Here is a 14,899-nt window from a genome sequence, read left to right on the forward strand (position 1 = left end):
ATCTAAAATTAATTTACCCGCTCACATATGGCAGATCAGCTGCAAAATTGGCAACCAGCTGTCAAGAATATTTTGAAAGGGGTTCCATGACAGCCGGTACTACGTTACCGAAATAACCCGGATTTATATCCGGCCAAGGACTGTCACTCCAGCAGCATTCCCCGTATGTAAGTATGGGGAATGTTTATGCTGTTGCAACAACAACAACAACTATTTTGAAAGGTTTTTCTTAATAGAAATTGGTTTGGTGGAATATTTTATTGTTTTCTGTTTGTTTAATTATTATTAACGATATGAAAAAGAAAAAGCAAATAGGAGCTAGTGAGAGAAATTGAAGAAGTGGAGGAAATCGGTAAACGAGGTCTACTGAGGTTGCATAACGCATGCGAAATTCGATATTAAATTTTATAATAAGCAATAATAGGTCGAAGCGACTATGGTCACACGCTTTTTTCTGTAATATGAAAATTTAAATTTTATTACAATTATGTCTACAAGCCTCTTTTCTTTGTCTCTTTATTTAATAGCAACCCTCTTACTTTGTGTGCTTTGTATTTTCCCTGTTCCTAACTTCAATCCAATTGAATGATTGTAGCATCAACTTGGAAGGCGCATCGATAAAATTAACAGATTTATGTGACTAGCAAAACCCTTCTGAAAGAAGTACCCGAACAATAATAATATACATATGTATATTTGATGAAAGTGTAATGGCCCACTGTGCAAAGCAGGCTAGATGAAGTTATCAAGTAGACAGCAGTGCGTGTTAGATATTATCGTTTCACTGAAAGTACAACTTTTCTTTGTTAAAATGAAGAGAAGAATGTTTTTCCTCTCTCAACTACTGCGAGTATGGAAATGATAATTTTTATGCTGGACATTTTAAATGGGATAAAATTCTGTTAAAGTTTTGTTTTTATTTTTATATTTTTATATACAGAATATACAGAATTTCGCATACCGTTTTTGATTGCTTTTATGCCTTTTCAAGACAGTTTATTTATTAATTTGTGTCCACTTTCTTTGAAGGCACTGTTGATAAAGTACAAGCAATACTTCCAACAGGGTGTATTGCACATATATAAGTATGTAGCTATGTATTTATGCATGTATGTATGTACGTAAGTTAGTACATTGACAAGCTGTCATTTTTCATTTTAAAATTTTCCATTTTATTATTACTGTCATTATTAGATGCTCGTTCGCATGTGTGTACATATCAAAGCATGACAGTACGATGATGGCCCTGCCAGTCAGTGAAAATTAATAATAATCATAGTCTTTGTAATTGCAGTACGTATGTATTACATAAAATGTGAGAAAAAATTTACTTTGTATTAGAAAAACAACAAAGTAGTTAAATACTCGTAGTATTTAATTTGAGACAGGGCCATCAGAATTTCAGTGCATGCGTGTATGTATGTATGTAAAATGTAGTATGTATATATGCATGTAAAATGTAGTATGTATGTAGTACAATGGTGTTCATCTTTTTCGTATACATTTTTCATATATTTTTCTTTTCATTTTTACTTAGCACTTTTATGTTAACAAATTCATCCATCAATGCAAGTGACTTGACGCGTTTTCTATGCGATTCTATTCAATTCGATGTGTTTCCACATGCGTTTGTGTATATGTAAATATTTGTTTTCCTTCGTTTTTTTGCTTCTACTGCAGTTAAGCTCATTTGCATTTGTGTGTCGCTTATAATTAAATGTAGTCAGCGAGCAATAGCTATAAAAGCTGAAACAACCATACAAAACAAAAGCATCAAATAGAAAATTGCAGCTTTGATGCGAACGATAGAAATAATAGTAGGAGCTGTAAAACTATAAAATTAAAAAAAAAATAGAAAAAAAAACCAAAAAGAAAATCAACAAATCAAGCAAACGAGCACGCAAAATGTGGAAAACCTTGAAGTTGAACGCGGCGTATGACTAACAACAGTTGCTAGTACATACATACGTACATACATACACACCCATACATATATTTATATGCATAATACATAAAAATGTGTGTGCATATTTGTTTGTTGGCTATGCTAGCCCAGCAAACACTTTACTTAGTAGGGGCAAAATTTATCGGTTACAAGCTGCTCCGGGAATAGCTGAACGCTAATAATGAAAAATTTATGAAGCAAATGATGGGGTAGTAGCAGAAATATAGCTTATAGGATATAGGGAAAACCAATTTTCCATTTTAATATTTTTGGAGGCAATATTCACCAAAGAACTCGTACATACATATATGTATATATATATATATATATATAATTGGCGCGTACACCCTTTTTGGGTGTTTGGCCGCGCTCCTCCTCCTATTTGTGGTGTGCGTCTTGATGTTGTTCCACAAATGGAGGGGCCTACAGTTGCAAGCAGACTTCGAACGGCAGATATTTTTATGAGGAGCTTTTTCATGGCAGAAATAAAATCGGAGGTTTGCCATTGCCTGCCGAGGGGCGACCGCTATTAGAAAAATGTTTTTCTTAATTTTGGTTTTTCACCGAGATTCCAACCGACGCTCTCTCTGTGAATTCCGAATGGCAGTCACGCACCAACCCATTCGGCTACGGCGGCCGCCAACAACTCATACACTCACTATGTACAATTTGCAAGCTCCTACTAAACTCGTATCATTCGATTATTTTGTAAGCCTATAGAGAAATATTTGTGTAATTTCATTAGGCAGGGTTGTTTTCGTTCGCTTCTCTGTTCGCTGGAGAATTCCGCTGCTCGGCAAGCGAACAATTTTTATGTGAAAGTATGAAAGGTTTAGCGCTATTTGAGCGACTTGCCAGTACTACCAAGTGCACATCCCAGTACTACCAAGTATACAGCTGTGTTCATAATAATATATCAGATAATCAAAATAATAATAGCAGCGCGACATATAGCAAAGTTTTGACTATCTAATTAAAAATAATTTTTGTTTGGAAAATATAGTTCGTACTATAACAAATATAAAACCAAAAGAATATGAAAAAATTCAAAAATTCAGCGCGACATATAGAAACATTTGGATTACCTAATTTCAAACTTTTTTTTTTTTTTTTTTTTTTGTTGGAAAAATATAGTTCTTACTACAACAAGAATTATAAAAACAAAACAAAAAATTATAAAAAAAAAAAAAATTAGCCAATATCAAACTTTTTAATCAGAATTAGGAAAATTTCAAGCTTTGTATTTTGATATAATAAAGCGCATGCTTAAAGTGATTCTGAAATCGCGCTGATTTTTGACGATTTGCGGCGATTTGTGCATTTCCTCCATATAAAAAATATTTCGAGTATTCCTTATATAGAAGAATATGTCAAAAGAAGAATATGTCAAAACAGCATACCACGATTTTATCTAAAAGTTCTGATTAAAAAGTTCGAATTTTCGATGTATTTTTTTTTTATTTCTCTAAATTTTGTACATTGCTCAAAACTACATTTTTTATATTAAAAATTAAATAAAAAATAAATAAATAGTTAAAAATTTGCCGCGCTGCTCTTATTGTGAGCACAGGTGTAAGGATATATTTTTATTTCATTTTATATATTTTTTATTATAATATTTTTCTATTATTTCTTACCAAAACTAATCGTTCATTATCAATGCGCATAACAGAAAAATGTTTAATAGTTAACAAACACTCTTCTAAACATACTCAGCTTATATGTCTTCTTCTAAATGTGTTTTGTTTTGTTTTTTTTTTTTTTGCAAATGAAGCCAAACCTTCCGTTCGTTAACGTTTTTGCTTTTTGTTTTCTTTAGAGGCGAATTTTTGGATTGATTTCTGGCGATGACTAATTTTGTTCTCGTTTGCTTCTCTTTGAGCAAAATAAATTGTTTCAACATTAGATTTTTTTATTTGCGAACTGCCAAAACGAAAATATTGCAGTCCTGAAAAATTATATGCTTATATGCAACGTTGGGTTTAAGTGAAATTTTTGGTTTTGTTCACTACTTGCGAGGTGGTTGGTGAATCGAAAGCAGCTACAGCTGTTTAACGAGCTCGTTAATTTACAAGTTTTACGTGATCTACGCTGCATTTCCAAAAGTTTTTAGATGAATACCTGTAATATGTTATGCACACTGTGGTCATTTGATTTTTGCTTATAAATTATTTGATGCAAAAGCGGTAGTTTTCTTATTACAAAAAAAATTTATACGACTTCTATTATCTGTAATTGTGGTAAAATTAATTTTTGTTTTATAATTTGTATTTAAAACTAATAATGGCTTGTGGATTGTAATTTGTAAGCGTGAAAACACAGCTCTCTAAATTAGAAGCAAATAATTTTTCACTCGTAAACATATTTATTTTTTATTATATTCTAAATTTTTGCTGGGATGCAGTGGGGCAATTGCAATTTCGTATATCCACATACATATATATTTTTGAGCACATGTATATATATATATATATATACATCTTTGTGAATATACACATACATATGTCTGTTTGCTTATATATATGGCTACATACACATATTGAGCTTTTGCATGCATTTGTGGACACCGTGGACAGAGGCACTGTAGCCATAAGTTTCCGTGCCAGTTTTTATGAGTTATTTACAAGCATTTGTATAAAAATACAAATTTATTTTTAAGTACATAAAGTCTATTATTTTCTATGTCATGCATTTGGTTTTATACCTTTGAAAAACGTTATTGACACATTTCTTTCAGCTGCACTCTGCTTTGTGTATTATTTTTTAACGTAATTCAGTTGTTTAATTAATTTTTCCCCTACTTACAGCCTTTCAACACTGCAATTATCGTCTAATCCAGACAACAATAACTTTCAGTCTAATCACAGGAAATAAATAAAAAAAATTGCTAAATACATATTATATATCACTTCATTAAATTATTTGTTGCTGCATTTTTCTACACGATGTTATTGTTTTTTGTATCTGCTCATTATTTTGTCGTTAGTTGTGTTTCATAAGCGTCTAAAGTTCTCAGCGTGAGTTACAACAGCTGCTAGATGTTTCTTTAAGTCGCAATTAATTCGTTACAAATACAAATGCATACGAATGTGCATGTGTATACATATCTCAATACATATTTACGTACAAGTAATACTGTAGCTTTTGAAGCACAAAAAACGAACGGGTCAGTTAAACCTTGAATTCGACTCAAGTAGCAAACTGCAAAGTTAAAGAGAAACTTAGACTAATAGTTAATGTTGCGATCGCTATTCTCCCATAAACCTGCACATGCAGTGGTGGAGCTACTCCATTGCAATGGACGCTCATTAAGCGGCCCTGACACCTTAATACCAGAAATAAATTTAATTTGATCATATAATATTTTCTCTTTCAAATGTGTGTGTGTGTGTGCGGAATCTGAACGCAGAAGGTTTTGAATATTTTTATTAAGCAGATGTATGTATAGTACCAGGCATACATACATATATACATATAATTGGCGCGTACACCCTTTTTTTTGGGTGTTTGGCCGAGCTCCTCCTACTATTTGTGGTGTGCGTATTGATGTTGTTCCACAAATGGAGGGACCTACAGTTTTAAGCCGACTCCGAACGGCAGATATTTTTGTGAGGAGCTTTTTCATGGCAGAAATACACTCGGAGGTTTGCCATTGTCTGCCGAGGGGCGACCGCTAATAGAAAAATGTTTTTATGAGTTTTGTTGTTTCACCGAGATTCGAACCAACGTTCTCTCTGTGAATTCCGAATGGTAATCACGCACCAACCCATTCGGCTACGGCGGCCATCAGGCATACATACGCCAGTTATAAAAAAACAAAAAAACTATATGTATTTTGTTTTTGCAACTTGTTGGCTTGAATGTCAAAATCAGGTGACTACTTCCTATAGATTCAATGAATTCCATGAATTCCATGAATTTTCCAAGAATATCAATCAGAATGTAAACAAAACAGATCACTTAGGCATTCAAACCACCAAAACATGCGAGGGGAAAAAACAAATCAGCTACTATACAATTAATTCACCCTGTAGATACCGCTTATAATATTTACTGGAAGAACGTAATAATTAAAAAAGCGATAATTCGAGAAAACCGTCTTTAAAGTTTTCAAATTACCGTGTCTCCCTGAGTAAAAAGTAAGAAACGTATTTGAGCATATCCATATATACGATAAATGAGCAAAGAAATCCTATTCCAACTCGCCAATTTGAATTCCGCACACATCACTCCACTATACGTAGAGCAGTTTAATTGTGTGTACAAATTCGCTAGAGAAGCACTCGAGAAAAAGGACTACTGCTGCAGTCTTTTTTTAGATATTACACAAGTCTTCGATTAGGTATGGCACGAAGGCCTGCTACACAAGCCTAAAATTAGCCTACCGCATAATTACATTCTATATGCTTCTAAAATCATACTCGTACTTGAATAGTAAACATTTTCTTGTTAATATGAACGACGAAACTACCAACCTCCAAGAAATTAAAGTGTCTTAGGAGCCGTTTTATACACTTTGTGCACAGCCGATCTATCCTTGACGAAATGCCCAAATACAACCACTTATGTCGATGATACGGTTATAATGCCCACAAGTTATAAGCTTCAATTGCTTCTTGCTACTTACAAGAAAATCTCAACGGTGTTGGTTCCTGGTTGCAAACCTGGCGCATAAAAGCTAACGAAACCAAATCTATGCCATATCACTTTCACGCTTCGCTACGGCTCATGCCCTGTCATGCCTCTAAACGACACTCTAATACCTTAAACAAAAAATGCCAAATATTTAGATACATATTCTACTAGAAAGGCGTCATGCGTGGTGCTCGCATATATTTTTAAAGCGACAACAACCTGGGCTGAAACACCGTTCACTTCATTGGTTATTTGACCACAAATCAGTATTGTCATTAGACAATAAAGTCCTCATATCCAAAACATTCTTTAAACGAATATGGACGTACGGAGTCGAAATATGGGGCTCGGCTTCAAAATCTAACCAAGAAATGCTGCAGAGATTCCAGTCAAAAGTGTTACGCATGTGTGCCAATGTGCTATGGTTTGTACGAAACGAAGTATTGTACAGATAACTAAATGTTACGGCAATTTACGAGGAAATCAGTAGAATCAGCAGTTAACCTTTTTAATAACAACTTCACTTCATGAGGATGAAAGAAATGTATGCCTAATGAATTAATGCAAAGATTTGAAATGTGCATATGTAAAATGTAATAAATGTAAAAACGTATACAACAATATAAGTCTCGTATTATAGGTATAGTGTGCAGAATTAATTAATAAACTCCGCTGAGTGTTCTTACGAAAAGCTAAATTTCTTTCAATTGTAACTATAAATAATAGTAAATGTTAATTTTAATAACAGAATAATTGTAACTTATAATAAGAAAGTGTTAAGTATGATTTTTTTTCATAGTAAAGCAGCCACAGTAATTTATGTGGCTGTAAATCTAACTGCAATATTTTTTTGGATTACGACGTTCCTTCCGTGCAAATGATAACGTTATCTTTTACATTTCCCTCTATTGTAAAAACTTACTTCCACAATAGTTTTTCTTTGTCTAACTATCAATATGATTATATGATTCGGTTCTCAGGTATGTATGTACTTCTAAAGCTCAGTTACTTAACACAGCCACTTACGGGCACTGAAATATTTATTATATGAATGCCTCCAGGTAAAAAATTAAAAAAAAAATAAAAACATTTTTTTATGAAATTTCACCAACTATTTGATATTAATTTCTAAATAATGAAAAATGTACCATACCTATATAATAGATAAAAAATGCTAAGAAAAAAGATACTATGGTTTTTGGTTTAAAAGGTATGGTGGTTATTTACGGTTATTTACAGCATTACTATATGCAGTCTGTGCGGTTTAAGAACCTTATTAGGTTGTTGACGTCTAAACCAGACAGTTGTTCGAGATTCTCGAACAGCGGTCGGTCCAGGGTTAACATTCTGTCCGTCCATAAGGCAGGGCATTCACAGAGGAAATGGAAGATTGTCTCCTTTTTCTCCGGTTGTTTACAACTGTGACAGTATGTATTATGAGGGATACCCATTTTGGCTGTTTGTTCTCCGATAGACCAAAAGCCAGTTATGACTGCCGTTAGTCTCCTTCATTCTTGTTAATGTCGACGATTGCTTGAGGTTGTAGGTGGGCCATAACGTTCTGCTAGTTTTCCATTTCGTCTGGGCTTTCCACCTACAATCCGCGATTAGAAGGTATTTTTGGGAAATTGCATTCTTGACTGCACCTAATGGTGTGAATACCGATTCTGCAAGAACGTTATTCATGGCAGAATATTGTTAAAGGTATAGGTTCACCAACTGTTCACTACACTACTGTTCTTTGGGAAACAATGCTAGGAAGATGGGTTTCGTACAACGATAGATGTACGAGCTACAATCAAGAAGAATCTAAAGAAAGAGTATTTCACTATCTGTGTGAGTGCCCCAGCCTGGGTACACTACGACATATAATGCTGCTTATATACACCTATACATACATCGAAGTTACAGAGGAAGAAATGCACTTTTCCGCAAATTTGTTATGACATTTTTGCACTACCAAAATAAAAAAAAAGCGAGATTAATAATTTATTTTTAATTTTTTGGTTTTTGGGTGTTTTCAAGGCCTATAGAGTTAAATTTTCTTTAATTTAATTAAAGCATAAAGAATAATTTTGTATTGAATATTTTCAGAGCGGAAGCCGTGACATGCATCACAGCGACATGGTCTAATCGACAGATATGGCTTCATTCGCTTTACTGCGATTATAGCGTCGTAAAATTCATACAACTCATCATTCATTTGTCGCCGCTCCTTCGCTGTTGCAGAGCGCTTCAAAAATCTACCTCAAAACTAACGTAAATCTACCTCAAAAAACTCCAAATACTATGAAAGATGCGCCATACCATGCTTTATGTATCATTGAATAATCAAGCCAAGAGTATTGTTAAAGTAAGTCGTTCACTGTGTAACTCAAATGAATTCGTTTCAAGAAGATATTAAGCTTACGTTATCATGGTTTCAATTATAAAATAAATTGTAACAATACCCCGACATTTCTTCTATTTTAGTGGCCGTGTGCCACTATACTATACGATAATAATACTGTGGCGCATGCAACCTTGAAAGATTATACCCTCGAGCTTTGTCTCCAATTTATGACGTGTATTTAAAGGCTGTCTCGTAAAATGGAGGAGTCTACAATTTTATGACTGTCTCCGAATGGCAGTTGATTTTGTTGCGAAACTTTTTCATAGCGGTGTGAACGCTTTTAGGTGTGAATGCTCTTATCAATTTAAATCGGTTATCTTTGCATATTTACATACTTGGCGCATATACAATAATATACTTAAATATATGTATGTGTATAAGTATATGTATCTATTTATGTATGTGTATGTACAATGAGTTATAAATCTTTGAAAATGTATTGGTGATAAAAATCGACTCCATATACTACATATCCAGAAGTAAATTGTATATTTTGAGTATTGGGTTGAAGCATTGGCCTTCGCAGGGTTCCGTATTTAAAGTATCTTGAATCTCTCGTTTATTAGGAGACGTAATTTCGTTAGCTAAACCTAAATTGGCATTCTCATTTCATAGTTTTTCAACCTACTCAGCAGGTTGGAATATAAAATAAGCAGAAAATTGATCTATGAAATATATAGTTTTACGTTTTTATGTATTTATATACAGTGTTCCACAAGATTAAAGTAGCAGTAACTATATTTTCATTAAAACTTCGAAACTATTTAACAATCGGATGCATAATTTGTTAATAATAAACTGGGAAGCTTTAATTATAGAAAATTCTGCAACAAACACCACTCCAGGAAGACAAGAGTTGTTGTTGTAGCAGCATAAACATTCCCCATACATACATGGGGAGTGCTGCTGAAGTGACAGTCCTGGGCCGGATATAAATCTGTGTCGTACCGGTTACGTAGAACCGACTGTTTTTCAAGCAACGAAAAGGGTTAGAAAAAAATTTCGAATGATATCTTAGAAGTCGAAATTGCTCAATATTTGGATAGGTTATTCAAATTTTCCCTAAACCTATCTTCCAAAAATATATCAAAGCCCCTCATTGTTTTGATTCCATTGATATCATCCGAAGTGGTTTTCTTGAAGAAATATGTAAAAAAAACTAATTTTCTTTAGAACAAACCGATTTTTGAAGTTGCTTTCAAACCAGTCCAGCCTACATAATATTTAATATTTTCCCCTCGCTGGTGAGTACAGAAGAAGGTGTTCTCGAATGTGATGCTATGCGTGAAAAAGAATAAGACAGGAAGGAAGAAAGGCATATACGCTCAGCCCTACCCAGCTCTATCTCAGCTTTATTAAGAGAACTGGGTTTGAATGAGGTACTGTGATCCAGTTCATAATTCATAATATCTTTGCAAAATATTTTGGCGGTAGTCTTAAAATATAATTCCGACGGAAAAACCCATCTTATATTTTTTGGTATGAGGAGTGATGTACCCTAATGTACAATTTTTTTCAGTTTTGGCAACAAAATATTGTTTACTTGAAAAAAACCACAAACAATTTTGTGTCTTAATATAATTCGTTGAGGCATCAATCGGATGATATTGCTTTCATCCTGATGGTTTAAGCCTGGAATGTTTGGTTTCAAAATAGAAAGATATATACTAAATAAAGATGCGAGTTTATTTTCGACTATTTGCCTCATATCAAACTTAATTTCCACGAAACCTTGAAAGTAATGCTTTATTTATAGTGCGCTTTATAGTGCAGAAGGAAGAAATTCATGTATTTTTTTAACATCTGATAAACAAAAGCGATAAGGCCTTCAAAGCAATAAGGCCTTCAAAATTATTGGGCATAAAGTAAGCATCTTAGTTTTTTACTTGAGTTCTGGAATATGTTTTTTAACTCGCTAATATTCTAAAATTCTTATCATAAGGGCAGCCCTAGACTGGAATCCGCAAGGCAGTCGGAGATGTGATAGGCCATCTAACACGTGAAGGCGACAAGAGGAAGCAGCAGCGCTACCAGCTAGTCCCACTTGGCGACAAATCAAATTCTTAGCTTTAAATAAATATAATTTTAACTTGTTTAAAAAAATATAATATATATAATATTTATAATATTCTAAAAAGCTTCGTAACTCGTTATTGCATTAAAGAACTTGTTTCCTTGATCGTAGAAAGCTTTAAATTACGGTTTTGAAAGTTATCAGGTATAAAGAGTTAACGGGAGCACATTATATGTATGCATTACAGTTCCAAGGTTTTTGGTTTGGTTTCTTAATAGTGTATTTGTTAATGCACTGAAAGGCTTGCTTTCTTGAGAAAACAGATAACTAAAAATCGCTCATCTAAAAGCCATTTCTGTGTCTATTCTCATGTGAAAAACAAATTAAAAATTGTAATGGCTTAGTGAAGTACGGCCTGACTTCTTAACAACTGTAAAGAGGGAAGTTGGTCATAAAAAATGTGTATGCAAAGGTTTTTTCCATACAAAACTTTTACGAGTATAAACTTATTACTTTTCTGCGCAATATATATCGAGATTATGCATATTATTTATATTCTATGATTTACTTCATAGCATTACTCACCTAGAATTGCGTTCAGTCTTCAGCTAGGATTTCTTGCTCTGTAGTAAATCAACTGCTTTATGGCATAAGCACTCCAATAAAAAATTTTTGTAGTTAGTAAACGAACACGCTGCTCATTGAATTTTTCAGTACTTCTGTATACATAAAAGTAATTACAGCACACACATACATATGTACTGTATGTATGTGAGTGTATGCGTTACACTTCAACTATCGTACTTTGCTACGCCAGCAGTCCATACTCGTACAAAAAAAAGCTTTTGATTAATTTTCAATAACTACATCAATTCATAAATTGTTTGTCCACTTCATCACTTCTAAACCACTTGAAAACTATTCGCTAGACCATTAAAAACGATATCTAGAATTATGTACATATTGCGTGTGTTTGTGTATGCGCGTACACATAGTTCAATTTATTTATAAAAAGTTAAGTACTTTTGTAAGTGGTATAACTCATTGCACAGAGCACACATTTACAGCGATTGGCAAAGTGGATTTTTAGTATTTGAATACTTGGTTGAATTTCTAGTTGAACGGCTGATTGCTTGAGCGCTGATGACAGATGGCTGTGCGGCGAGTCCGCTATACAAAATGTACGCGTCTGTCGTCAATGAATTTACTTCTGCTAATGTGTCTTAGCCATTGCCTGCAAAAATGTTGCTATACAATGGCAAGCGTTAAGCGTCAATAAGGCAGCAGTGCCAGCAGCAGCAACAACAACAACAGCAGCAGCAGCTTTTCAGTTGCTCCAAAAAGCCCGCTCGCTTCCCTTTTGCCGCCTGTTGGGAATGATGAGTGTTGTGGTGGGGAGCAGCACCTAGTATGCGAGTGTGTGTGCATGCATGCTTGTATGCATCGGTCCCCCCATCAACCTAGTCAACCAGTCAACCAAACAAAGTGGCAAAGTAAGCCAACAACAATATTGGGGAAGTAGCTGAGGCAATAGCAGTAGCGCTTAACCTCCAACCTCAGTGCAGTGGCGGCGCCGATTCGTTTAACATTCGCTGTTTTTCGCCATGCGTCGGGAGCCTTACACGAGGGGCGGTCAGTGGGGGCCCGTTATGGTATAATGTAATGCCATATAAAATGCTTTGTGTGTGCAGTGATGTATGTGCTCGGCCTCGAAGTGGGGCTTTGGGTCGGTGTGTCGGTAGGCCGATGGGTCGTTGGTTTGCTATTTTGCTAGTTCGGCAGCTCAGTGGAGCTGTAGGGCTATGGGCCGGCGCTGGCTTTATTCGTGTTGTAACATTCGTTGTGCGCATGCTAGGAAAGCGGCGTGAGTAATCGACTGGGGCTGAGGGGTTTTATCTCTTCCACATTATAGTTAGATACATATATGTATGTACATATGTTTTTTGCGTACATTTACACGGCAGGCATGTTGCTGACTTTGCAGACGGGTCGATTCTTATGCAGCGTTACTCAACTTCTGCACACTTTGTTGCTTCTCTTCTCGGCTGCTTACTGTTTGCCATTTGCTATTTGCTATTTGCAGTTTCCTGTTTTTTTTGTTTCGTTTTCCTCATTTCTTTGGCGAATTTTCCTCATTTCTGGGTACCTACAAAATATATTGAGATTTTTCTTTATCTCAGGAAAAAACTTTGCTTTTTATGGGGTGTGTATTATGTATACCAGTTTTGCTCTGTTTTGTAGTCTTAACTCACTTAAATTGATCTATGGGCGTGGGGAATGGTGTTGAATAATGCAATTAATTGCACTCATTGTTATGAAATTTGTCCCCAAGGAAAAAGGGAGCTTTGACAAGAGAAAAAGAACAAGAAAAAATTACAGTGCCAGTGATGGCATTTTAGTTTTTTGCTATGCTTTGTTTTTTGTATCCATTGGCTTGCATTATTAAGAATAACCATTTATATACATCCATACACACTTACATACATATGTGTGTAAATATATGAGTGCTGAAGTGATAATTTGTATTTGGGAAGCCAAACTACTTAGTTACTAGAAAGTTGATAAATTTGAATGTAGTTTTGTTTTGACATGAGAAGAAAAATATCTCCCTTATGCTTAGGAGCAGAATTAATACGAATAAATAAGATTTTACGGGTCTTTATTTTAAGAAGATTTAATGTTTCTAAATACATCTAAAAAAATTTCTAAATATTTCAATAATCCTATTGGAGCATGGGGCGTGAACTACACTTCTTCGCCAACGGACGTGGTTTTGAGTTATGTCTCCAGGCCAGGTTTTTGGTAGCGGGCATCACTTTTTTTAAGCGTATGTACTTTCCACTACCACTTTCTTTTTCAATCATCAGTCGGTGTTAAGCTGTTTAGGTTGTTTTTATTAGATCCGAGTTGGATATTGTATGGGCCAGAAAATTTGTAAAATACGGCGCAGGCAAGGGTTGACAAGCCTTTTCAGGCGTCTCGTTATTGCCGCGGCTACTTTTCATATGTGTAACCGAAGCTTTTTCAATAATACACTCAACATCTTCCTCCGAGCCATCTTTGGGTGGACCATGCAATCAAAAATTTTCTGCACTTTCATACTGTTGTGCACCTACTTTAACCGGCTTTGATATGATCTCGTTGAGATGCAGTGTTTTGTTTTTCTACGGTTGAAGCTTTTCCTGCATGGCTTGAGTAGGCAGTTTCAGGTCGTCAAGTAATAAGCTAGCAAGCAGATTTCATCTGCGTATGCCAGGTACCTGAGAAATTGATTGTTTAGCTGTCACTTAATGAATTTCTGCCGATTTTCATTACTGAAAACAGCGCTCAGGACGTCCTCGATGACAAGAAGGAACAATATTGGAGACAATATGTATCCTTATGGTACACCGCTCAGCACCTGAAAATACTCAGAATGTAATCCTTTGCACACGAAGTAGCAGCTCGCATTTTTTGTAGCTTTCCCTTATCAGAGTAATTAATTAGCCTATCTGGAATAGCTCTTCTTCGCTGAGCAGACCAGATGGTGTCCCGATTGATGCTGTCGAAGGCTTTTTTAGAGTCAACAAAAAAACAAATTACTTAAACTTAGACTTATACCCAACCCATTGTTTGATAAAAATTCTTAGTCTGTTTATTTGTACGGCGCAAGAGAATCCACTGCGGAAACCGGTCCGGTAGGAGCTTATAGATGCTTACAGATGGATTTTCAGTTAGTTGAGGATTATGCGTGCTATCATTTTAGCAATGCCACTTCAATTATTGCAGTTCCTGAAATCTTCTTTTTTGCGAACTTTATTATAATAACTTTTTTCCATAGTTGCAGTAACGATTCTTGATCCATACAAATGTTATTACAGGAGATAATATTTCCGCAAAAAACACGTCACCGCTTTTATACGCCTCAGCAGGT

This window comes from Anastrepha obliqua, chromosome 4 (assembly GCF_027943255.1).
Source record: "Anastrepha obliqua isolate idAnaObli1 chromosome 4, idAnaObli1_1.0, whole genome shotgun sequence".
NCBI classification, from domain to species: Eukaryota; Metazoa; Arthropoda; class Insecta; order Diptera; family Tephritidae; genus Anastrepha; species Anastrepha obliqua.